General features: G+C 44.4%; 1 protein-coding gene across 6 annotated transcripts in view; it reads right to left on the bottom strand.

The window, feature by feature from the left end:
• Window positions 1-826: 826 nt before the first annotated feature.
• LOC121289430 (NADH-cytochrome b5 reductase-like) overlaps window positions 827-27,782 on the bottom strand; it is a 72,329-nt gene continuing 45,373 nt past the window's right edge. For 5 of the 6 annotated variants that reach the window (XR_005945557.1, XR_005945560.1, XR_005945559.1 and 2 more), the window contains 2 exons: window positions 6,937-7,284; window positions 827-861 (listed from right to left, as the gene is read on the bottom strand). The gene's annotated coding sequence lies outside the window, so the exon portion shown is untranslated. Of the gene's footprint in view, window positions 862-6,936; window positions 7,285-11,331; window positions 11,411-27,782 lie in introns of those variants that run through there. The other variant, XM_041208907.1, reaches the window with a different exon arrangement.

Genomic DNA, 27,782 nt, shown 5'->3' with positions numbered 1-27,782 from the left:
TAACCAAAATTAGTCTGTGTCTTTATGCTAAGGTGGGGAAAAATATATTCCCATTCATGATCATAATTCAGTGATTCCTGATGGAAACAGCATGTAGGGGTGTCAGGTGAGGACAGAAACAAACATGGCTGCAAAGCTCCAGTGGTCAAATAGTGCGCCAGCGCTCACTGGCGGACATTTTACTATATTAAAGACATTCTGTTAATGCATATTTTGAGTGTTTTATCTAGACCACCCATTAAGTATGGCCACTTGGAATGAGGTACCAAAGGATGGTTAACATCTCCAGAATTGAACAGGAGAGAAGGGAAAGAAAGTTTGACAAAAAATAATAATAACCCTCAAAGCCAATGATGGGTTATGACATTTAATGGAGACTACTATCCAACCTAATCACGCTTATTAATTAAATTGGTGAACACAAGGAAAATATTAAAAGGCTATCAATATCAAAGTAGTTTCTTTCGAAACAATTTCAAAGCATATTATCTTTTATTGAAATCTGACTGCAAATCTTACCTGAAAAATAAAATGCTTTGAATCCCTTTGCACCAATGTTGAAGTCTGATTTAAAAACAATAAGGAGTTCACTGGTGCTGGAGATGATATCTGGAGGCTTTGTTCCACCACAATAGTGACCCCAGTGTCTGTCACTTATGCTGGATCCGTCAAACAAGGCCACGTAGTCAAAGCTACAATCCTCATTGTTTTCCAGGTGAAAGTCATAGAAAATCAGATTGACCACTGAGTGATTGGAGACCCGAATAAACCAGCGACATTCTGCATTATTAGGGTAATTATCTGGATACTTGGGGCTAGATACCACCCCAGACAGACCTGTCAGCACTCCCCCGCACACATCTGTAAAACAAATAGCACGATTTGAAACTTCAGTGTGACTTTGAAGGTTTGATAACCTTTTTAAAATTATTTAATGAATGTACTTTTCATCATGCAGTTCTTTCCCCAGGTACTTCTTCAATGTTCCAAATCTGTGCCAATGCCCCCATTTGGCCATTTGCTGAGAGGTGTAAGGCACCAAATGCTTGATTTTTACTGCTACTCTTTGCTAGGCACAGGCCATACTAGGAACAGGAGGAAGTATGTGTGAAGTTGTATCCTCCTGCTCTGTGTCACTCACTACACCCAGTTGGTGCACTGATTTTTTTCCAAGAATCCAATATTATAGATTCTAAAATATCAATCGCACTGGAGAGTTTGCAGTCTTTAATTGAAGAAAAGGTGTGTCTGTTTGTGGGGGGGGATGGATATCATGCAACAACAACTTGCATTTATGTATCATACTTAATGTAGTGAAATGCCCCAAGGCAAGCGATTACCAAACAAAATTTGACACTGAGCTACGTAAGGAGATATTAAGGCAGTTGACCAAAAGCTTGGTCGAGGACTTGGGTTTTGTCTTAAGAAAAAGAGTGAGATAGAGAGGCGGAGATGTTTAGAGTTGGAATTCTAGCCTGGGCAACTGAGGCGTGCCTTTAAATAGAGTAGTAATTAAAATTGGGGATGCTCAAGAAACCATCATTGGAGGAGTGCAGAAATCTTGGAGGATTGTAGGGCTGGAAGAAATTACAGAGATAGGGAGAGTTGGCACCATAGAGAGATTTGAAAACAGGAATAAGAATTTTAAAGTTGAGGCTTTTCTGAACTGGGACGCGATGTAGGTCAGTGATGGATGAGGGGAATTTGTTGTGAGTTACAATACAGCATTAAGAGTTTTGGATGAACTCAGGCTCACGGAGGGTGCAAGGTTGGAGACTGACTTTGAGAGCAGTGGACTAGCCTAGTCTAGAGGTATAAAAGCGCAGATGAGAGTTACAGCAACTAAAGCTGAGGCAGGATAGATAATATAATCTGAACTTACTGCACTCCATTCTCTCAGGTCCAACCCTGACATTGTCATCAAACCCGCTGACAAGGGTGGTGCTGTTGTTGTCTGGCGCACTGACCTCTACCTCGCGGAGGCTGAGCGTTAACTCGCAGACACTTCCTCCTACCTCTCCCTGGACCATGACCCCACCACTGAACATCAAGCCATTGTTTCCAGGACTGTCACTGACCTCATCTCCTCTGGGGATCTTCCTCCCACAGCTTCCAACCTGATAGTCGCCCAACCTCGGACGGCCCGCTTCTATCTCCTACCCAAAATCCACAAACAGAACTGCCCCGGTAGACCGATCGTCTCAGCTTGCTCCTGCCCCACAGAACTCATTTCTCGTTATCTTGACTCCCTTCTCTCTCCCCTTGTCCAGTCCCTTCCCACCTACATCCGTGATTCCTCTGACACCTTACGTCACATCAAGAATTTCCAGTTCCCTGGCCCCAACCGCTTCCTCTTCACCATGGACGTCCAATCCCTCTACACCTCCATCCCCCACCAGGATGGTCTGAGGGCCCTTAGCTTCTTCCTCGAACAGAGGCCCGAACAATCCCCATCCACCACTACTCTCTTCCGTCTGGCTGAACTTGTTCTCACGCTGAACAATTTCTCCTTCAACTCGTCTCACTTCCTCCAAATAAAAGGTGTGGCTATGGGTACCCATATGGGCCCCAGCTATGCCTGTCTCTTTATGGGGTATGTGGAACATTCCTTGTTCCAGTCCTACTCCGGCCCCCTTCCACAACTCTTTCTCCGGTACATCGATGATTACTTCGGTGCCGCTTCATGCTCTCGTCGGGACTTGGAAAAATTTATCAATTTTGCTTCTAATCTCCACCCCTCCATCATTTTCAGGTGGTCCATCTCTGACACTTCTCTTCCCTTCCTTGACCTCTCTGTCTCAATCTCTGGTGATAGACTGTCCACCAATATCCATTACAAACCCACCGACTCTCACAGCTATCTTGACTACAGCTCTTCACACCCTGCTTCCTGTAAGGACTCCATCCCATTCTCTCAGTTCCTTCGCCTCCGTCGCATCTGTTCCGATGATGCTACCTTCAAAAACAGTTCCTCTGACATGTCCTCCTTCTTCCTTAACCGAGGTTTTCCACCCACGGTCGTTGACAGGGCCCTCAACCGTGTCCGGCCCATCTCCCGCGCATCCGCCCTCACGCCTTCTCCTCCCTCCCAGAAACATGATAGGGTCCCCCTTGTCCTCACTTATCACCCCACCAGCCTCCGCATTCAAAGGATCATCCTCCGCCATTTCCGCCAACTCCAGCATGATGCCACCACCAAACACATCTTCCCTTCACCCCCCCTATCGGCATTCCGTAGGGATCGCTCCCTCCGGGACACCCTGGTCCACTCCTCCATCACCCCCTACTCCTCAACCCCCTCCTATGGCACCACCCCATGCCCACGCAAAAGATGCAACACCTGCCCCTTCACTTCCTCTCTCCTCACCGTCCAAGGACCCAAACACTCCTTTCAAGTGAAGCAGCATTTCACTTGCATTTCCCCCAACTTAGTCTACTGCATTCGTTGCTCCCAATATGGTCTCCTCTACGTTGGAGAGACCAAACGTAAACTGGGCGACCGCTTTGCAGAACATCTGCGGTCTGTCCGCAAGAATGACCCAAACCTCCCTGTCGCTTGCCATTTTAACACTCCACCCTGCTCTCTTGCCCACATGTCTGTCCTTGGCTTGCTGCATTGTTCCAGTGAAGCCCAACGCAAACTGGAGGAACAACACCTCATCTTCCGACTAGGCACTTTACAGCCATCCGGACTGAATATTGAATTCAACAACTTTAGGTCGTGAGCTCCCTCCCCCATCCCCACCCCCTTTCTGTTTCCCCCTTCCTTTTCTTTTTTTTTCCAATAAATTATATAGATTTTCCTTTTCCCACCTATTTCCATTATTAAAAAAAAGGAAAAAAAAATTTTTTTTTTTTTTACATCTTTTATGCTCTCCCCACCCCCTCTAGAGCTATACCTTGAGTGCCCTACCATCCATTCTTAATTAGCACATTCGTTTAGATAATATCACCAACTTTAACTTTAACACCTATGTGTTCTTTTGTACTACTGTTGTTGACATCTTTTGATGATCTGCTCCTATCACTGCTTGTTTGTCCCTACAACCACACCCCCACTCCACCTCTCTCTCTCTCTCTCTCTCTCTCTCTCCGCCCCCCACACACACACCTTAAACCAGCTTATATTTCAACTCTTTCTTGGACTCGAACTCAAGTTCTGTCGAAGGGTCATGAGGACTCGAAACGTCAACTCTTTTCTTCTCCACCAATGCTGCCAGACCTGCTGAGTTTTTCCAGGTAATTCTGTTTTTGTTTTTGTTTTAGATAATATAATAACCAACTATTGAAACAAAACTATTATTGTTCACAATGTATTATTATACTGTAGTCCATGTTCTAGCACTCTTTTCAGCTTTGGGATCCATTAGAACTCTATGACTACTGAAGTAGAATCCTCCATGTTTTGGTGAGAGCAACTAACCAAGTTACTCCATCATTTGAACAGTTCAGCCAAGTCTTAAATAGACCTCAAATGGTACCTCAAGTACTTGTTGGATATAAATAGCTTTAGCTCAATCTAAAAGTGTCTTCCAGTCATACATACAACTAAACAAATTATAAGTGTTTTTCTCCTAATTTGGTTTGGCCGTTCTCCTCTATAGCTTTGGAGATCCCTAAAATAAACTGTTGCAACATTTGTGCCAAGTTGGGAATCTGACCACAGTTAATTTTTAAACTCTATAGGCCATTTCACAGAGTTAATGGCCAGAATCTTCGGGTCGGCAAGCAGAGGCAGGGCCCGCTCACTGACACGTAAAATGAAGCGCGGTGACCTCAGGCGTGTGTCTGTCACCGTGTGACACTGTCAGATGTCTTAAATTTTTTTTATCTCTTTATTAAAATTTTCAAAATTCAAAATAGCCCCCCTGAGGCAGCTCTGTGACTCGGGGAGATGTCAGCGCTCTTTCACATGCAGGCGCGGGGAGTGCTCAGCACTTCCGGGTGCCTGTCACACTGGGCGGGACTTAATTGGCCCACCCATGTAAAATGGCCGTGTGCGGCCAATCGTGGGTGGCGATCAGCTACGCGCTCTCCCACGCCCGCTCCTGTCCAACCCCTCCAATGGGGAAAAAATTCCCTCCAAAGAGACAATTACCAAGCGAAGACTGGACAAGAATGTTTCTTTTTTTCTCATTCTGCTCTCCATTTAGTCTCCCCCAGCACAGCTGCAACCAAGAAGTCAGTGGCAAGGCAATGGGTGGAACCTCGGTCCTTCCACTCCATTCCACCAAACATTGGCACAGAATTTGCTGGGAGTGGGACATCTCACAGTGTGTCCTATTAGTTAGATTTGATTCTGCATCCCGTTGTGGGGAGTGTGAGCTGATAATGGCATAGTGAAGGAAACAGGGCATCTCAGGCCTCGATGAATGACAGGACCAACAGCATCCAACATCTCATTAACCAAAGAGATTTAGGGATTAAGGAACAAACAGGGCAAGAACTGAGATGGAGGATGGATTAAAGGGGTTGAATTCAATATCAAGTTAGTTTCAGGAAGAGAAAAAAAGGGCAAGATTTGTCAGATTGAGAGGTTTCCTGTCCCACAACCCAAAGAGCAGCACCACAGCCATTTAACACTCCAAGGAGCATTAATCGGCCAGGGATGAGACTTCTGCCTCCCAATCAGACAGGAATCCAAATTGGCTGGCAGCTCTGTAGTCCCAGCAGTGCCAGGACTTGGGCAAATCCAGTCCCAAATTTTATGGGCGGAATTTTACAGCAGCAGGTCTTTTGAATGGCTCATTGCATTTTATGGACCCCGGCCCCCACCACAACAGGGCCGTAAAATTCCACCCTATGGTCCTGGAGTCCAGGACCAGGTAAGTACGACGGGACTCACGGCGGGGAGGGGATTTGAGGCCTCGGGAAGAGGGAGGTGAGGATCTTGATGGAGAGGCCAGGGGGGGAAGGAGCAACCACTAGGGGCAGACGTGGTTAGTTGGAAGGGATGGGGGTGGGGTTGGTGGCAAGCCTGATGTAGAAAAGAGGTCCTTGAGGGAGGCACCTTCCCTCTCACCTTATGAGGCCCGAACAGGGTGACCTGACAGGCGTCCCCCCTGTCGCTGAATGCCTCTTGCCAGCCTCAGAATTGAAACTGGGCGGGAAGCAGCCCTTACTTGGGCCTCCATTGGGATGAGAGCTGGCAAGCCACCTAGGCCTCATTCACCCCATGTGACATTGCAGATAGGTCAGGACCAGGTGGCTGGTCAGCAGGAAGGCTACCCAGGAAATTTTACAGGCAACCCCTGCTTGTAGACCCATTGGTAGAGGACTGTAAAATTCTGCCCAAAGAGGCGGAAAGAAAGATGTGGTTAAGGGAGAGACAAGAGATAGAAAGGAAAATTAAGACAAAAAAAAACCAGTAAAAAATTAATACTTTAAAAATTTCTTATAATAATTCACAAACTGAAGGAATGAGACTCCACACTTTTTAATTGTTCACTTTCTGGCAAGAGAGGTTGATTGTTAGTCATCAGCAACATTTATCATGTTCTTATATGAGTAGTTCCACTATTAATTACAAGTCTTAACTTTATATATCGAGTTTAATGGGTGATTAATGTGAAAATTCATCAAATTCATTGAACTCATGGAGAGTTAAGTGAGAGATGCCGTTTTCATGAAGCTAAGTGGCACAAGGGGCTGAGTGGCACAAATTGACCAGTAACTTGTAACAATTTGTAATTATGGGATAACTTTTTCTCACCATAAGTTGTTGATCAATTTACACATTAATAATGGTGTGCATCATTCAGACGCTGTTATTTTTTCAGTAAATTCTGAGCCATTATAGGTCCAAATGCTTTCAGTTAAAACACCGCCCAGCAGAATCAGAATTCAAACTGTCAAACTCAGTAATTGTTCACCAAATGAGTGTTTGATTAAATCTAAAAAATAAACTTCTTAAATGAGAACACAAATTGATCAAACCTTTGCTGTATGAAGCAGAGAATCCACGGCTGACTACGTGCTTATCTGAGCGGAAAATGATTGACATCACATGCCAGGACGAGGTGAAGCGAGGAGGAAAGACTTGGCCACAAAACTTGCCCAAGAGATTTCCCTCATCCTCAGAAACTCCATTATAGATTTTGATGTAATCATATTCACAGTAAGTGTGAAATTCAAGGTCAAAGTACTGGAAGGTGAGCAGAATGGAGGAGCCCTCTGTAACAACAATGAGCCATGTACATTCAGTGTCATATGGATAATATCCTGGGAAGTTAGGGCTGGTGAAATTCCCATTTGTCGCAGACAGGATGCCACCACATTTAACCCCTAATGAGGAAAAAAGCAAAAACCATAATTCTTCTGCATAACATTTACTTCAATACTTAAAGGATGTTAATAATCTTACATAGAAAATGGCCAGAAGTTCACAACAGTTCAGTGGACAGTGTAGCACCTGGTGTGATACTGAGCTATTTGGGAAGGATGCAGGTTCCATCCCTTGTCTGTGCTGAGCTAGTTGATCTCGATTAAGTGATTGTTACCTCTTTTACAAGGGAAGGAAGGAAAGAATTGCATTTATAAATCACCTTTCATGACCTCAGGATGTCTTCAATCACTTCACAGCCAATTGAGCACTTTTAAAATGAAGTCACAGTTTTAATTTTAGGGAACACAGCAGAATTCTGAGCGAGGTCCCACAAACAGCAATGGGATTAATGAGCAGATAATTTGCTTTCATGGACTCATAGAATGGCAGCAGCGCAGAGGAAGGCCATATGGTCCATCGTGTCCATGCTGACTCTCTGTAAGAACTACACCGCTGGCCCCACTCCCCTGCTTTTACCTGCTATCCTTGCAATTTGTTTCTTTTCAGATAATCCTGAAACCTGGCCACCATCTACAAGGCACAAGTCAGGAGTGTGATGGAATGCTCCCCACTTGCCTGGATGAGTGTAGCTCCAACAACGCTCAAGCTCAACACTATCCAGGCCAAAGCAACCTGCTTGATTGACAACCCATCCACAAACATTCACTCCCTCCACCACCGACACACAGTGGCAGATGTATGAACAATGGAACATTCCTTGTTACAGTCCTACTCAGACCCCGTCCCACAACTCTTTCTACGATACATCGATGACTGCTTCGGTGCCACTTCATGCTCTCGTCTGGACCTGGAAAAATTTTTAAATTTTTCTTCCAATTTACACCCCTCCATCATTTTCACATGGTCCATCACTGACACTAGCCTTCCCTTCCTTGACCTCTCTGTCTCAATTTCTGGTAATAGACTGTCCACCAATATTCATTACAAGCCTACTGACTCCTACAGCTACCTCGACTACAGCTCCTCACACCTTGCTTCCTGTAAGGACTCCATCCCATTCTCTCAGTTCCTTCGCCTCCGTCGCATCTGTTCTGATGATGCCACTTTCCAAAACAGTTCCTCTGACATGTCTCTTCTTCCTTAACCAAGGTTTTCCACCCAGGGTGGTTGACAGGGCCCTCAACCGTGTCCAACCCATCTCCTGCACATCTGCCCTCACACCTTCCTCTCCCTCCCAGAACCATGATAGGGTCCCCCTTGTCCTCACTTATCACTCTACCAGCCTCCGCATTCAAAGGATCATCCTCTGCCATTTCTGCCAACTCCAGCATGATGCCACCACCAAACACATCTTCCCTTCAACCCCCTGGCGGCATTCCGCAGGGATTGTTTCCCTCCTGGACACCCTGGACCACTCCTCCATCACCCCCTACACCTCAATCCCCTCCCACGGTACCTTCCCATGCAACCGCAGAAGGTGCAACACCTGCCCCTTTATTTCCCCCTTCCTCATCATCCAAAGGCCCAAGCACTCCTTTCAAGTGAAGCAGCATTTCACTTGCACTTCCCTCAATTTAGTCTACTGCATTCGCTGCTCCCAATGTGGTCTCCTCTACATTAAAGAGGCCAAACGCAGACTGGGTGACCGCTTTGTGGAACACCTTCGATCTGTCCACATGCATGATTCAGACCTCCCTGTCGCTTGCCATTTCAACACACCACCCTGCTCTCTTGCCCACATGTCTGTCCTTGGCCTGCTGCAATGTTCCAGTGAAGCTCAACGCAAACTGGAGGAACAGCACCTCATCTTCCAACTAGGCACTTTACAGCCTGCCAGACTTAATATTGAGTTCAACAACTTCAGATCATGAACTCTTTCCTCCATCCCCACCCCCTTTCCGATCCCCCTTTTTCTAATTATTTATATTTTTTAAATATATTTTTCTTTTCCCACCTATTTCCATTATTTTTAAATGTATTTCCAACCATTGTTTCATCTCTACCTTTTAGTCTATTTCAATCCCTTCCCCCCACTCCACCCCCACTAGGGCTTATCAGTCACTTGCTTGTCCTGCTTTCTACCCTTAATGTCACCATTAGCACATTTCTTAGCTAGTATCACCACCGTCAACACCCCTTTGTCCTTTTGTCTATGACATCTTTGGCAATATCTTCTTTGCCTCCACCTATCACTGGCCCTCTATCCAGCTCTACCTGTCCAACCCCCAGCTTATAGTTCACCTCATTTCTATTTTTCCTCAGTTCTGATGAAGAGTCATATGGACTCGAAACATTAACTCTATTCCTCTCCGCAGATGCTGTCAGAGCTGTTTTTCCAGCTATTTTTATTTTTGTACAATTTATAAGATGCACTGCAGGAGCTCACCAAGGTTCCTTGGTCAGCACCTTCCAAACCCAGCACCACAGTGTAGGTACAAGTGGTTCAAGAAGGCAGCTCCACCATCTTCTCAAGGGCAATTAGGGATGGGCAATAAATGCTGACATCGCCAGCGATGCCCACATCCCATGAATGAATAAAAAAAGATCCAATTCCTATTTGAAAGCCACAACTGAATCTGCCTCCACAACACTCCCAGGCTATACATTCCAGATCTTAATGACCTACTGCGTAAAAGAAAGTTTTTCCTCATGTTTTCTCTGCTTCTTTTGCTAATCACCTTAAATTGGTGTCCTTTGGTTTGTGACCCTTTGCCAATAGGAACAACATCTCTATCTACTCTGCCCAGACCCCTCATAATTTTGGAGACCTCTATCAAACCTCCTCTCAACCTTCTCTTCTCTAAAGAGAACAACCTAAGTTTTGTCAATCTATTCATGTCACTGAAGTCTCTCATCCCAAGAACCATTCCCATAAATCTTTTCTGCATCCTCTCCAATGTCCTCACATTCTTCCTAAAGTGTGGTTCCCAAAATTGGACACAATATTCCAACAGAGGATGAACCAGTGCTTTATGAAGGTTCAGTACAAGTTCCTTGCTTTTATATTCTATGCCTTCATTTATAAAGCCCAGGATCCCCAATGCCTTATTAACATCCTGCCCTGCCACCTTCAACGAATTGTGCACATATACCCTCAGGAGCTTCTGCTTCTGCACTCCCTTTAGCATTGTATCCTTTGTTTTATATTGCCTTTCCTCATTATTCCTTCCAAAATGAATCATTTCACACTTCTCTGCATTAAATTTTATCTGCTATGTGTCCATCCGTTCCACCGGCCTGTCTATCACTATCATTTTTAAGTTATGTTGATTGAAGGATAAATATTGATCAGGAAACCATGGCGAATTCTCTTTCTCTTCTTCAGGTAGTTCCACGAGATCTTTCATGTTCACCCGAGAGGGTAGACTGAGTGTTGATTTAATATCTCAACAGAAAGCCAATGAGGTATTTCCTCAGTACTGCACTGAAGTATCAGCCTAGATCAGCTGCTCAGTTGCATTAATGTCCCTGAGATGAGGCACATTAACCAGGATTTGCAGTCAGCACTATCCTGTAACCATCTATGGACGCAAGGTGCAAAAATGATTTGGCTAGGCTTGATGACCGTTATAATCAAATAACTCAACAATACGACTGTCTAGACTCATAGGTGAGGAATGTTGTACAGAATTCTGATGACATGCAGTCATTAAGGAGTACAGAAAACTAAGGATGGGGTGTGGGGTGCAGAGGGTGAGAAGAAAATTGAACAGACTGCAGAGGTGATCTTCAGCACAGGATTTTCATTTTCACTAAAATTACAGATTTTAAATCCTAACCACAATTTCACCCTGTGAACAAACACTACTTTGGCAAAGTGAGCTGACACCAAACCCTGCACCCTACATAGTCTGTGTTCTCTAAAATTCATACTTTTGTTTCTACTGGCCCTGAGTTCACTGGAAATCAGCATAATATTGTTCACATTTGTTCTTATCAAGATTGAAAGTAATTTCCTAAAAACAAAGGAAGGAACGAGAGTATATTATCCATTTAAACCCATGCAATATATATGTATCAATTAAAAACACACGATGGATGTATTACCTGGTCTGGCTGTGACTCTGCAGACAATCCACAATAGCAACACACCCACAGCAACCTGCAATACACTATTTTGCATTGCTGAACGTATAAAGAAAACTAAAAACTCAGATAGGAAAGGAAAAATTATATAATTCTTTACAGCAACATATGAAGTAATACACAATGGTTGTAGAATTAATAGTGGCATTAATAATTCAATGCTAGTCTGCATTAGTAACGTGATCCATCTCTGGTTCCTTTCAGTAAATATTAATGAGCTGGATCCAGTGTCCTCATCCTCCATCCTGCACTGTACAACTTGTACAATCTCTGGAACAATGATGTAAATATTTAATTTACTCAAGTCATAAATATTCTCCTGTAAATTTTGGAATGATCCCAGCTTCATTAATTACTTTATGGAAATCTTCACAATTTAACATTAAAAATTGATTCATTTAACAGATGTGGGACCAGTTAAAAACCTGGAAGTACAAAAGAACAGAAAAGTCCCAAAAGGAATTTTAAAAGCTCAGAAGTAGTTAGCTATAATGGCTGTAATTAGAAACCAATGGACAATCAGGTCCATGAGTCCCCCACCCTTCCTCCTGACCACTCTTGGTAGAATCCACCCTTTTAACTTGTGTTCTTTTCTTTATTTTCAATAGTGATTTTTGAAAATCTTTGCAAAATTCAATTCAATTTTCTCCTCTTAAGGCAATGGCCTAACCTTATCAGTCTAGGTAACCCTGGAAAGTATGCATGTGTAGGTATTGAGGAAAAAATATGATCAGGCACAGCAATGAGGATCTTCATGATTGAACAGCTTGCCGACACTCAATATCTAAGCTCATACATGAAGAATAGCTACTTAGGCACAGCACTAGTAGACAGCTGGTGCCCATGGAACATATCCTAGCAAGACTTGGCATGTTCTGGACAGCAGGGGAGAAAATGCACATGAGAAAAGAGTGCATTTTAGAGTCCATTATAAAAGATTTAATAGTTGAACATTTGGAAAACTGTGAAAAAAGGAATACAACAATTTAGGTAGACCATCTGATTAGAAACAAGAGCTCTTTTAATCACTTCATCATTTCAAAGGTCAAAGTCATTCTGAGTGTAAAGGAATGGGAGATTTTTATTCCCAGGATTGTAACTGAAAGGAAGTCTTCTGTCTCCCTCATCTTAGCAGGAGATACTTCACTGCAGTGAACAAGAATATGTTCATTTGCAGGATTTACCATGCTCCATTAAAATTTCAGCAGAATAGAGGAACGTAGTATCTTCAAACCAAGGTGAAAAACAATATAATGTCCACATGTTACTGTATATTTCTTTACTGATATAGCTTTGAACTCTGACTTATGTGCTTGCTCCATGTTTATTTAAAAAGGGAGGTAGAGAGAAAAAAGGGAATTATAGACCAGTCTGATATTGGTAGTGGGGAAAATTCTAGAGTCCATTATAAAAGATTTAATAGTTCAGCATTTGGAAAACAGTGGCAAAATCGGACAGAGTCAGCATGGATTTACAAACGGGAAATCATGCTTGACAAATCTACTGGAATTTTTCAAGGATGTAACTAGTAGAGTTGATGAGGGGGAGCCAGTGGATGTGGTTTATTTGGATTTTCAGAAGGCTTTTGACAAAGTCCCACATAAGAGATTAGCGTGTAAAATTAAAGTGCATGGGATTGGGAGTAATGTATTGAGATGGATAGAAAACTGGTTGGCAGACAGGAAACAAAGAGTAGAAATAAATGGGTCTTTTTCTGAATAGCAGGCAGTGGCTAGTGGAGTACAGCAGGGATCAGTTCTGGGACCCCAGCTACTCACAATCTATATTAATGATTTAGATGAGGGAACTAAATGTAATATCTCAAAATTTGCAGATGACACAAAGCTGGGGGTGGGAGAGTGAGCTGTGAGGAGGATGCAGAGATGCTTCAATGTGATTTGGACAAGCTGAATGAGTGGGCAAATGCATGGCAAATGCAGAATAATGTGCATAAATGTGAGGTTATCCACGTTGATAACAAAAACAGGAAGGCAGATTATTATCTGAATGGCTATAAATTGAGAGAAGGGAATGTGCAACAAGACCTGGGTGTCCTCATACACCAGTCGCTGAAGGTACACATGCAGGTGCAGCAGGCAGTAAAGAAGGCAAATGTTATGTTGGCCTTCATAGCGAGAGGATTCGAGTACAGGAGCAGGGATGTCTTGCTGCAATTATACAGGGCCTTGGTGAGACCACACCTGGAATATTATGTGCAGTTTTGGTCTCCTTATCTGAGGAAGGATGTTCTTGCTATAGCGGGAGTGCAGCAAAGGTTTACCAGACTGATTCCTGGGATGGCAGGACTGACATATGAGGAGAGATTGAGTTGGTTCGGATTATATTCGCTGGAGTTCAGAAGAATGAGGGGGCATCTCATAGAAACCTATAAAATTCTAACAGAACTAGACAGGGTAGATGCAGGAAGGATGTTCCCTATGGTGGGAGAGTCCAGAACCAGGGGTCACAGTCTGAGGATACGGGGTGGACCATTTAGGACTGAGATGAAGGGAAATTTCTTCACCCAGAGAGCGGTGAGGCAGTGGAAATCGCTACCACAGAAAATAGTTGAGGCCAAAACATTGTATGTTTTCAAGAAGGAGTTAGATATAGTTCTTGGGGCGAAAAGGATCAAAGGATATGGGGAGAAAGCAGGAGCAGAGTTGTTTGATCAGCCATGATCATGATGAATGGTGGAGCAGGCTCGAAGGGCCGAATGGTCTATTCCTGCTCCTATTTTTTGCGTTTCTATGTTGTTTATTGCAAGATCATTTGACAACGACTGAACCATGATGATTTAAGTCTTGTACTTTATAGTTCAACCATCTCAATCATGGTCTTTCACCTGGTCTTTCTCCAACCTGGGCTTTTTCCATCAATTTCTGAAGGGACCAATCTACAGCTATCAGAAAGTTCCCCTCAAGCCACTCACCATCCTGACTTGGAAATATATCGCTATTCCTTAACTGTTGCTGGGTCAAAATCCTGGAACTCCCTTCCTAATAGCACTGTGGGTGTACCTATACTATATGGATTGCAGCAGTTCAAGAAGACAGCTCACCACCATCTTCTCAACAGCAATTAGGGATGGGCAATAAATGCTGGCCTAGCCAGTGAAGCCCACATCCCTTGAATGAATTAAAAAAAAACTCTGTTCATTTCATTCTTCTTGGTCTAACAAACTCTGATAATGTACACAGGCTAATGGAGTATGGTAAATCCTGAAAATGAATATATTCTTCCTCACTGCGTTGAAATATCTCCTGCCAGGGTTATGGAGATACAGCAGACTGCAATGCTCCTTTCAGTTACAATTCTGGGGATAAATATCTCTCATTTCTTTACACTCAGAACAACTACACCTATTTAAATAATAAAGCTGCTTATTACCTTAGTTATAATCACTCTATATTCTCTATTCCTTACAAGTAGAATACAATGGTATATTGCACTTTCCTCTTCATAGTTAGAACATATTCATTGATAGCATTAATATGTATATTTTAAAATTTATTTTATTTTCATTAGGATTATTATGAGTATAAAAAGTGTCATGCAATTTGGCTCACATAATAACTGCTCAGCTTTTGATAGGACTATTACAGATGGTGGGACCTGGGAAGCAGAGTTGTTTTTCTGATCCTGAGATAAATGTCTCAATTATACCTTGTAGCATTAAATTATGAGAATGCGGTATAACTGGGCCGTGATATTGTCACTTTGATGGTGCACTAAGTTATGGAAAGTGGTGTGAGACACCTTAGACATCAAACAGCCGAACTCGCGCTCCATGTAAACACATATGCGCAGAGACCACGTGCCTACCAAAGCATGATATGGAGCAAGCAGTATAATTCTATGCTGCCAATATGACTGCTCAAAATAGGTACTGGTGTCAGTTTAATGTCACTATTAAACACGTATGCAAAAAGCCAATTGCTGCTGATGTTGGAAATCTATAATGAAAAACAGAAAAAAAATGGAAATACTCAGCAGCTCAAGCAGCATCTGTGGAGAAACAGAAATCAACCTTTTGATTCTGGCCTGAAATGTCAATTTCTATATCTCCACAGATGCTTCCTGAACTATCATTATACACCAAGTTGAGACAGAGACTGCCTCATTTGGCATCAGTGCAACCTTACTGTTGTCCCTATTTTGATGAGCCCAAAATGCACTAATATATAGAAGAAACATGTGTCCATATAAATGTGTACCAATGCAAATGATAATTATCAGGGATCTTTTCAGTTATCCCCAGAAAATTCATTGTGTCTTACTTTGCGCTGTTCCAAAGCAAGTCTCTCTAAGTGTGATGTAGATATGCAGTAAGGTCACTACTGTTCAGCTTCCATTTGTTATCAAAATCTGACAGCTAAGTGCAAAAAATAATCAGTGCTCTTTAATCAAGTTTATCACTTGCTGACATGGGTCTCAGCATCCAATTAAACCAAAGAAAACAACTTCCCAAATATCAAAGCAGTCTTTTTTTGACATATTGACTGTTGGCTCTCTCAACAGTCTGTTACAAATCTGAATGTAAATATTGTCTCATAGGTGCAGTATGGTATTTGTTTCTGTTGTTGTGGAGTGAAAAATCAACAGAGAAACTGCGATACATGTCAGCAACTGCAGGCAGAGAAGATGTGAAGTGCCAAGACACAGCCACATTCCAACTCCGTATAGTGACTGAAGCTAATTTTGGGTACCTGAGGCCTCTGAGTAGCTTTAAACATTTACAAATACTAAGGGCGGAATCATCCCAGATTTTCACTAAGTGAATAGTGGACGGGAAAATGGCGGCTTTTCACGGCATATCGTCCCCTTCCCGGTGCGTCAGGCCTCATTAATATGCATTCCTGGGAAACACACCGGGTCACTGATGGGGCATCATCTGCTTCGCCCGCCCCGCTGTCAATTCAGGCCTTCAGCAAACCCTGCGCCATATTTAAAGGCCCCCCCTGCACAGAGCTGGCATTCTTCAAGGGATAGGAAGCTGCTGGGAACTGATGGCTGCTAAAGGGAGGAAACATGCTGCCCCCATATTTAGCGACGCCACCCTTGAGCGCCTACAGGACGCAGTGGAGGCTCACTGCAAACCTCTACCCCCACTCTGGGAAAAGCAAGCAAGGTTATCAGTCCAGCATGGGAGGTGGTGGCAGCACCAATGCCCTGGAAAAGAGGGCAGCCACAAGTGCCAAAAGAGGATGAATGATATCCTCCATTCTGCCAGGGTAAGTCACTGTTCTCATCATTCTCAACGCACATACTCACAAACCCATCACACATCCACGGGGATCTCACTCCCTCCACTTCAAGGGATATCACCGTTCACTTAATCTGCCCTCCAGATCGTGTCCTCATCCCATCCATGGCTCCACTCATCACCCACACATGCCAGGCATCCATATTATCTGGCCTGGTAGGCATCCTGCTTCCACTCTCTCCATCTGTATTCATGTAGGACAAGCTGGCACACAACAAAAAGGAGAAGTCACAGACTGGTGGAGGAATGCCTAACATCAAGGTCCTAACAGACTTTGAAAATAGAGTCATCCGGCTGGCTGGTGACGTTCTGGACCATTCCTGTGGTGAGGTTGGCGGTGCTCAACCAAGTGAGGATCCAACATTCCACATCCATCAGACAACCATGCTGTCAGCGAGTTCCCCTGTTTCACAGTCCCCTGCCATGCAGACACATCTGGGAAGCAGCTGAGAGGTTCATGACCTAGGACCTCGACTCAAATCCCAAAGACACCTCGGAAGAAGGATCTGATGACAGCCTCATTGAAGACCCATCAAAGTGCTCGCCCATGCCCTCTGCCAGCTCAGAGACACACACCTTGTTGGGACCTAGTCCTAGAGTAACATCGGGATCACAATCTGGTGACCACATCGCACTGTCTGATCCACAGCAGGCAGCCACAGGGACTTCCCAGGTTTCCGGCACTCGGAGGACTGCTGGAGGCCAGAAATCTGCTGGAGTACTGTGTACAGTTTTGGTCCCCGTATTTAAGAAAGGGTATACTAGTATTGGAGGCGGTTCAAAAGAGATTTACTAGGCTGATTCCTGGGATGAAGGGGTTGACTTTTCAAGAATGGCTAAACAGGTTAGGCCTTTATTCATTAGAGTTTAGAAGAATGAGGGTTGATCTTATTGAAACGTACAAGATTGTGAGGGGGCTTGACAGGGTAGATGTTGAGAAGATGTTTCCACTAGTGAGGGAATCTTGAATTAGGGGTCATAGTTACAGAATAAGGGATACTCACTTAAAACTAAGTTGTGAAGGAATTTCTCTCTCAGAGGGTAGTGAATGTCTGGAATTCTCTACCCCAGAGAGTTGTGGAGGCTAGATCACTGAAAGTTTTTAAAGAGGTGGTAGATAGATTTTTGAAATATCGGGGAACTAAGGGCTATAGGGAACAGGCACGAAACAGAAGTTGAGGCAGATCAGCCATGATTTTATTGAATGGTGGGGCAGGTTTGAGGGGCCGAATGGCCTGATCCTGCTCCTATTTCTTGTGTTCTTATATTCTTATGCATCCAAGTCAGATGAGGAGCCTCTGGACTCAGTCATACTTCAGTTGCTGGAGCTGCAAAGGCAAACTTGGGCACATCAGGAAGGGATGTTCGCTGGACACCTCAGATTGCAAGGCATGATGGAGCAGTCCAACCACCTTCAGTCTGAGGTGATAGCGCTGGCATGCCAACACACCGAGGTCAACACTGGCAAGATGGTGACCGCCATGGAGACCTAGGTCCAGGAATTTGGTCCTGCGCTGCTGTGTGGGCTGAACTCCATCGCTGATGCTGATGCCAATGGTGTCAACGTGAGAGGGATGTGGGGCAGCTCAATCTCACTCCAGCTACCCCTTCTCCTCAAGGAGTCAGCCAGGGGCCCTTGGGCACCCATTCAGAGGAGGATCAACACATGCACACCCCGGGGCTATCCACCCAGGTGACTCCGGGAGTGCTTGACCCATCCAAATCCCCTCTTCCTGTGACCCCAGCAGCTCCAGCTCCACAGGCTAGCACACGGCGGGACCCCAAAAGCAGGCCAGGGACCTTCAAGTCTTGGCCCTCCAGAGGAAACCTGTCGAGGACATCCCAGACAGGGCGTAGCAGTTAGCAAACTTCCTCTAGCTCCGCTGTGGATGTCTGGGGAACACCAAGGTTAGGAATGTTAAGAAAATGTAGTTTCACTGCTTAGGCATGGGTGTTAATCATTTGTACATAATGTTCACTCTTGTAAATAAACTCCCAAGAATGTCTCCCTGTGTATGGCTCCTTGTTATGATGAGCAGTGTTTGTCACTCTGATGTGAAACCTTGGTCCCTGCACACAATAAAGATAGGTGTCCCAGTCCAGGGCCTCTTTCCTGTGCTTTGTGCAACTATCCCAGCACACTGATGGTGTGCATTCACTGTCACTATCAATCACATCAATCATGCCTGTAACTCAATTGGCTTTTCACTGCTGCCAGAATGTACTGGGGCTGCGGCAAATAGTTCTGTCATTCTCTCAGCACCTATGAGATGCGGCTGGGCCCCCATCTCATCAGCATCTGTGTCCGGTGACAGTGTGATCTTAAAGGATTCTGCTCACAAAGGATGCTATAGAACCAAGAGGAGTTAAAGTTTGCCCACTGCATCTCCATGATATGACCCTGTTCCCAGAGCACATGCGAGGTGCCATCAGACAGGCAGGAGTCAGACATTCACATAAGCTATGTAAGGATCTATGGAGTGTCCCCACTGCATGACATCATCATCCTCCTGGAATGTAGGGACTATGGGCTCTGCTGCATCTCCATGACAGGAGCCTTATCACAGGGGGTATGTGCACTGCCATCAGCCAGACAGGAGTCAAAAGTTCACAGATGCAAAGTGAGAATCTATGGAGTGTCCTCACTGCATGTTGTCATCATCCTCCATGAATCTAGCGGCTATGAGGGCCTCTCGAGTGCGCCTGCCTTGTCTAGACAATGCGATGGCCTCATCGGCGTCATCCTCGCCTTCAAGGACCTCATCACCCTCATCCTCGTTGACATCCTCCTCATCGGAGGAGATGTGCAGCTCCTCAATCCACTCCTCAGGTGGCAGCACCGGGTTGTGAAGGGCGCAGCAGGTGATGACAATGCATGACACCCTCTGTGGACTGTATTGCAGGGCTCCGCCAGACTGGTCCAGGCACTAGAACCTCATCTTCAATTTCCCAATGGTTTGCTCCACCAAAGTGTGAGTTGCAGCATGAGCCTTGCTGTACCTTCTCTCTTCTACACTCTGAGGCCATTACACAGGTGTCATCAGCCACATCCTCTGTGGGTAGACCTTGTCACCAAGGAGCTAACCTTGCAGCCTCTGTGGACCCTGGAAGATGTCAGGGATCTGAGACCTACTGAGAATGTAGGGGTCGTGGATACTCCCTGGGAACCATGCGCAGACCTGCAGGATGCGTCTGCTGCGGTTGTTGACCAGTTGAACATTCAGCAAGTGGAAGCCCTTGTGGTTGACGTAGTTGACTTGCTGCCTAAGCACCATGTTAGTGCAGTCAATGGCACCCTGCACCTGTGGAAAACCTGAGACCTGTGCAAATCCCAGTGCTCTTGCTTGCTGTCTTGCCTGATCCTGAACAAAATGCACAAAGTTGTGCTCCTTCGCAAATATGGCGTCTGTGAGCTCCTGGATGCACTTGTGTGGGGAGGCTTGCGAGATCCACAGGGATCATCTGTAGAGCCCTGGAAGGAGCCACTGGCATAAAAATTGAGCGCCGTGGTCATTTTTACTGCCACTGGCAGTGGGTGCTCTCCAAATCCCCATGGCACCAAATCCTGCAGCACATGGCATATGTGACCAATCAGTTCCCTGGACACAGTATTTGGTGACACTGGTTCTCAGTCATCTGCAGGAATGACAAGTGCCATCTATAGACCCTGGCTTTAGCTAGATGCCGACCAACGACGACTCGCTGTGGCTCTTCAGCGGCAGGTGCAGAAGCCCCAGCTGCCCCTTTTTCTTGAGGGTGCTGTTCTCCCTCTGCCCAGCCAGGCACCTCAGTCGCTCTCTTCTCCTTCATCTCTGCTCCCTGTAAGCCATAAGGCATACAGGTAGGTCACCAGGCTCCATGCTCCTGATGTACTCCTCCTGCAGGGTGAAAGAGAGAGACATGTGGGTTAGCATGGCTGTACTAAGAACCTTTCTTAGTTAAGACTGAAAGCCCCTTAACTCATGCCAGAGATTGCTGGCCACCTCTTGGATGGCCAGAGTTTAATGTGCTGCATGGCTTCCCAAAACCCCACCCACCTCCGCCCCACTCCACCTGACCCATTGGACTGCATGCTGTGCTCTCAGCTCTGTTGCAAGCATTCATCTAACCCGCACTGCAAGGCTGCGCTGTTAGCTTGAACAATAGGGGAGGCTGGTCCAAACTTCAATGGACATTAAGGGGCTGTGAGCACCTCCACCAGTGACTGCTCCATGGCCACCTTTCACAAGGAGATTGCACAGTTTCCACAGTCGTCCAATTGTTCTGAAGCCCCCTAAAACACTAATTAATTTGCAGCCTGTGTCTGAGGGATAAAAAGTTTAGGAGCATTTGGTGGCGCTTTCATGCCTCTGTGTTGCTCAAGTGGGCAAATAAGCTAAAGGCACAAGTCCAAGTATGTCAATGTAGCAGTGCCTGCACTGTCTCAGCTGTGGAGGAATGGTCACTTTTTACAAGGTTTCCCTGATGCGTGACTGCTTCCCTCCCACTCCCGTGTGTGCTTGTGCACTACAATCGGACCGTGCTCCCTTCCCCTCCCCCGCACCACTCGCCCCAACCACAGTGCAGCCCTTGCCCCAATACCGCAGTGTCAGCCAGCCGGGAGAAAGTGACTTGCCTGTGCTCTTGCCTGAATGCGCGGTGCCTCTTCCTTGAAGTTGAACGAGTGACCCTCGTGAACGTTGCACAACGTTAGTGTGCACTCACTTCCTCGTTCCCCTCAAAGTTCAGCTCACCAGATGCACGCCTTTTAAACGCCGTTGTGAATCATGCTGTTCTGAAGTCACGCCGACATGGGAGGTAAATTCGACATGGGGGGATGATTCTGGTGACGGCTTATAATTGGATGTAAATGCATTGAAATTATGTTCCCAACGTTGGACAGTGGGAAAGGCAGCCTGCCATTGACAGGCGGTGCAGACATTCGCAAACTGGTTTCATGACGGTGTAAAACGAATTTTTGGCCTTCTCACCATATTGTCCACTCACGCCCACCATGACGCCCAATGTCAATGGGGGCAGAAAATTCCGGCCTAAAAGTTTGTTCCAGATGCACCCAGAGATAAGATTTCATTGACCTGAACTGGCATTTGGCTTTTGTTTTTGAAAGTTTCTACCAAGTTTGTGAGATGTGAATATAGAACTATACAAAACGAGCATAGATTGTGAAATATTTGACATAGTTTAGAGATCTGCATGGATTTCACTACTGTGTTCTTAGAAATTACTTCTAAAATAAAAATTTAGTGACCTACTCTTAGTTTAATGTGTGATCAGCTTAATCTAATGTTCGTCTATGTAAGCAATTAATATTTATGCAAAATTATATTCGCACCGTTGTACTGACATTCATCTGAGAGCTCATTAGAAACTTTACTTACAATTTTTATAAGCTAGCTTCTTGTATATAGCAGTGATGAGGGAGGACTGTGGATTGGTTGTATTTTCACCAAGTGATTTTACCAAGATTAATGGGGTGGATAAGGAGCTAGGAATCCAGAAAAGTTATTAGTCCTGTCCAGCTCAGCCTCTTACAATCTTCAGTGACCACCTGATATCTTCTGACATTGTTTCTGATGATACAAATTCAACCCAAGCAGGAATCTATTTTTATTGACATACTGCATGCTCCTAAATATTCCCATCTCACAAGTCCTTCCAGGAGTTAGTCCCTCACAAATGCTCCCAATCCTAAAGCTCCCATTATTGTTCCCAACCCTCATGCATACCAATGACATACATTCGAACATACATATGAACATAGGAATTAGGAGCAGGAGTAGGCCACTTGGCCTGTTGAGCCTGCTCCGCCATTCAATAAGATCATGGCTGATCTGATTTTAATCTCATATTCCTGCCTAACCCCAATAACTTTCACCTCTTTGACATCCTATAAATACTCCAATAAAAACTTACCCAAAAGGAATACTTGCGAACAATACCATTCTTGATGCAGAATATATACAACCTAAACATGGGTATACTCTAGATGCAGACTACCTACGTGCAAGGCTACAGGATACTAGTCATCAGTAACCGAATGAAATGGTAGATTTAGTATGCATTTGTGTCCATCACACTTAGGCGTCACATATAAAAATTTCTGTGTCAAGCTTAAAAAATGTAAAAGAAAAGAAAGCCAATCACTTGGATCGTAATTTGATACAGAAATATGTAACCTATTAGCAACAATCCAATCACATTGCAAATAGAGAAAGAAAGACTGACATTTCATTCTGGGTTCTGACCAGCAACCTGAAAAGGAATTAAACTCTGATTGATCTTGCCCATTGTTTACTTAACAGTTATTAGAATTTGTGGCCTTAAAGAGATATTGTTTCACATTAGCAGCAGAACACATTGTGCATTTGGAGTATAACATTCCTGTGCTTATAAAACAGAATATCATCTGACTCACAACAATAATGTTTATTTAGATTGCATCTTTAATGTAGTAAAACATCCCAAGGTACTTCACAGGAATGTTATCAAACAAAATTTGGCACTGCAACACAGAAAGAGAACACAGAAGACTAAAAGGTCTGGTCAAAGAGGTAAGTTTTAAGGAGTATAAAGGTGAAGAGAGAGGAAGAGAGAGAAAATTCCAGAGCTTAGAATCTAGGCAACTGAAGGTACAGGCAGAGCAGGGGAGAGGGGGATGCACATGGAGGTAATCAATGGAGCCTGTGCCTTCAGGGGGACCCTGGTTCAGGCAGCACTGGCCCTCTCTCAAACCTTACGTCTCAATATGCTCGCAAACAAATGCACGGTGGGCACTCCGCTCCAGGACAAGCTCCAGCGCTCGTGATTTCCATCGTCCTGGAGCGAAAGCCGGAGTCCATATATGTTATAGAGTTGATTTTCCAGGCAACTTTTCTTGGTGGAAACTTTGAACTTTATTTACAAGACAGCAGCCGTGGCTACATATGTGCATGTAACTCTATAACTAAAGAAGAACTCCACCCTGGAGGTTCCCCGTACTGCTAACTCATTGGTTTACACAGATCATGTGATCTTACAATACAGGATTATTCTTAAATCTACAGTCCTACGTTTATCAAAACTATAATTATTATAGTGTGGTCATTTGTTTTAACAGCAAGGGTGCTTTCTGGATGATTTAGTCTGTGTCCACCTTTAGCCGCACTCTCAGCCCCTGATGCAGGTACCGGCCACTAAAGGATTCCATGTGCTAGTTTCAGAGCACACTGTCCCGCAATGGAAATTGAAATGTCTTCACCTGAGTTTGGCAGAGTGAAGATGCAGGTAAATCTTGTGAGTTTTTAAGTTTCTTATTTCTCTCCTGCAAAATTTCCTCTGATTTATTGCAATGGCTTTAGCATTGTTCTAGTTGTTTTATTGTACGTGACAGGTTACACATAACTAGTGGACCATTACCATTAGACCATTACTTTTTTTATTTCTCTCCTGCTCTTCCTTTATTTCTTTGATTAATTGCTCATTGACTAATATCTTAATTACTACCATAAGTCATGTTAATAATCTCTGTACTATGAATTTCTTCATTAGGTATTTAATTACTAGCTCTCTATATAATTCATAAAACCATTTTCTCTCTTTTGACTACTAAAGTCAAATACCATTGCTATATACATGTAATACACATGGAATGCTCTTAGCAAATATATTTCCAGTTCAATTATCTAAATCCTTTATAAGTTATTTTTTCATTTTAACTGGCCATTTACACAGTATTTTGAAACAAAATAAAATAAAATCAAAAATAAATTGCCTCTTGATGGTGTGCGGTCCTGGGCCAGGCCCTTCCTGTCTCTTGATTGTGTGACATGAGAGTGAGTGAGTGTGAGTATGAATATGAGTGAGCAATTGAGAGAGTGTGTGAACCCTGAGGGGGACTGAGCCATGCATGCACACGCACACACAATCCTCCTTGTACCTCCCCAAAAACCTATCCACGCACCAGCCTGGGAGAGGAAGAAAACCTAGGCTGAAAGGCAACCCACTTCCAACCCCCACTTTTGTATGAATTCCACTGAGGCCAGGTGGGGATGTGTGCCACCAGAGGTGAAAACACAAAGTTGGAGTTAATTAAACTCAACTCCTTAGCTGGTCCCTGGTCCATTTGCCTTTCCTGGTGACTAAAGGAAAATCCAAAGTTATTTTACAAGTACATTAAGAGGAAGAGGATAACTAGGGAAAGGATAGGGCCTATTAAGGACCATAGTGGTAATTTGTGTGTGGAGCCAGAAGACGTGGATAGTGTTCTAAATGAATACTTTGTGTTGGTGTTCACAAGTGAGAGGGACGACATGGGTATGGAAATCAGGCAGTAGGACTGTGATATAATAAAATAAATTAGCATAGAAAGGGAGGAGGTTCTAAGTGGATGGGCAGGCTTAAAAGTAGATAAATCTCCAGGCCCAGATGAAATGTATCCCAGGCTGTTGAGTGAGGCAAAGGAGGAGATAGCAGGGGCACTGGCAATAATTTTCAATACCTCTCTGACCACAGGAGAGGTGCCAGAGGGCAGGCAATGTGGTACTGTTATTCAAAGAAGGGAGGAAGGGATAAACCAGAGAACTATAGGCCAGTCAGTCTAACATCAGTGGTAGGGAAACTATTGGAAGCAATTCTGAGGGACAGAATTAATCTACACTTGGAGAGGCAAGGATTAATCAAGGACAGTCAGCATGGTTTTGTTAAGGGGAGGTCATGTCTGACCAATTTGATTAGATTTTTCTAACAGGTGACCAGGTGTGTAGATGAGGGCAATGCATTTGACGTGGTCAACTTGGACTTCAGCAAGTCTTCTGATAAGGTCCCGCATGGGAGACTGATAACGAAGGTAAGAACCCATGGGATCCAAGGCAATTTGGCAAATTGGATCCAGAATTGGCTGAGTGGCAAGAAGCAGAGGGTGATGGCTGGGGGTTATTTTTGTGACTGGATGCTTGTGTCCAGTGGGGTTCCACAGGGATTGGTGTTGGGTCCCTTGCTGCTTGTGGTATATATAAATGATTTAGACTTGAATGGAGGAGGGTTGATCAGTAAGTTCGCGGATGACACAAAAATGGGTGGGGTGGTAAATAGTGAGGATGAGAGCCTTAGATTACAGGAGGATATAGACGGGCTGGTCAGATGGGCTGATCAGTGGCAAATGGAATTTAATCCGGATAAGTGTGAGGTGATGCACTTGGGCAGGACAAACAAGGCACGGGAATACAAGGTGAATGGTAGGACCCTGGGAAGTACCGAGGATCAGAGGGACTTTGGTGTACATGTCCACCGGTCCCTTAAAGTAGCGGGACAGGTAGATAAGATGGCCAAGAAGGCATATGGGATGCTTGCCTTTATTAGCCGAGGCATAGAATATAAGAGCAGGGAGGTTATGCTGGAACTGTATAAAATGTTGGTTAGGCCACAGGTAGAATACTGCGTGCAGTTCTGGAATCCGCATTATAGGAAGGACGTGATTGCACTAGAGAGAGTGCAGAGATTTACCAAGATGTTGCCTGGGCTGGAGAATTTTAGTTATGAGGAGAGATTGGATAGACTGGGGTTATTTTCCCTGGAGCAGAGGAGATTGAGGGCGGACATGATTGAGGTGTATAAAATTATGAGGGGCATAGCTAGGGTAGACATAGAGGAACTTTTCCCCTTGGTGGAGGGATCATAACCACGGAGCATAGATTTAAGGTAAGGGGCAGGAGGGGATGTGAGGAAGAATTTTTTCACCCACAGCACAGTGGGAAGCTGGCTGAAAGGGTGGTAGAGGCAGAAACCCTCATAACATTTAAGTAGTATTTGGATGTGCACTTGCGATGCCATGGCATACAAGGCTATGGGCCTAGTGCTGAAAAGCAAGATTAGAATAGATAGGTACTTGTTTGACTGGTGCAGACTCGATGGGCCGAAGGGCCTTTTTCTGTGCTGTAGGCCTCTATGATTCTATGACATGGGGCATTGTCTGTGTCCCTCTAGCTCTGCTTCTGAAGCAAAAAGGCAATATAAAGATTTTATTAATTAGCTCTGCTGCTTAGCACTTTTTAATGGCCATTATTACTAATTATTCATTTTTTAAATTATCAATTTATTGCTTTGACATCAATTTTTCTTGTTGCTCATTAAATTGTTTATGTTTTCTTCATAGCTTAACTTTTTAAAAAATGTGTGTTTGATGTTGTGCCAAACCAGATCTGAGGCAGATGCTGCTGGGCTTCTTGCTGAAGGGTAATGAGAGGATCACAAAAAGTCTGACTGCTTTTTGGAGGGCTGGCAATAAGGGTTATTTTTGCTCCAATCGAAACAAGTAGTGTTGGAAATGCTCAACATGTCTGGTGTCATCTGTGCAGAGAGAAACAGAGCTCTTTGCTCCTTCATCAGAACAAGTGCAGATCATGGACCTGAAGCGTTGACTCAGTCTCTCTCTCCACAGATGCTGCCTGACCTGCTGAGCATTTCCAGCATTTTCTGTTTATACATCAGAATTCCAACATCTGCAGTATTTTGCTCTTCTATTATATACACCATGCTGGGCATTTGTAACTGTGGTTCGTTTCAATTTAACCTGAGAAAATGTTTATCACTCAATGCAAAATGGAATTTTTCTGCTCACAGATAGAAATAGCGCATTGTTGCAGGTGAATTGGTTGCTGCTAATTTACGTTTTGCCATTTTTAAACCGCAAGTGAAACCAGGGGCAGAATTTTACATCTCGCGGGCAGGCGCGCGTCTCACCCAATTGGGCGTAAAATAGCGCGAGAAGATGTCAGGCGAGTGTCCCGATGTCATCCTGTATGCACGCAATCTTCAGGTTGGTGGGTGCAGGTGTCGGAGCCATGCTCGCCATCAATTAAAAGGTCACTTAAGGCCATTAAAAACCCACTCAATCCAGATTATACATTGCTGTGTGATTTCACACTCATCACACAGGCAGAACGGGCAGGCAACATTTTGCAAAACCTCATCCAAGGGTGGGATTGAAGAGTGTCAGCAGCATTGCCAATGTGAATAGTGAGGAGTTTAGGAGATAGTTTGTTGCTGGTTGCTTATTTGAACTTGACAGCTTCATCTCTGTTCTGAGATTCATTCTTAGCCGTTCTAGGCTTCATTTCAGGACTCACCAAGGCCCCTGGAAGATTTTGACCGTGTGGACCCTTCCAGGTA

The sequence above is a fragment of the Carcharodon carcharias genome, chromosome 16, assembly GCF_017639515.1.
Source record: "Carcharodon carcharias isolate sCarCar2 chromosome 16, sCarCar2.pri, whole genome shotgun sequence".
In the NCBI taxonomy this organism is placed as follows: domain Eukaryota; kingdom Metazoa; phylum Chordata; class Chondrichthyes; order Lamniformes; family Lamnidae; genus Carcharodon; species Carcharodon carcharias.
The sequence above is the reverse complement of the archived record's forward strand: the minus strand, read 5'-3'. Positions and strand labels throughout refer to the sequence as shown.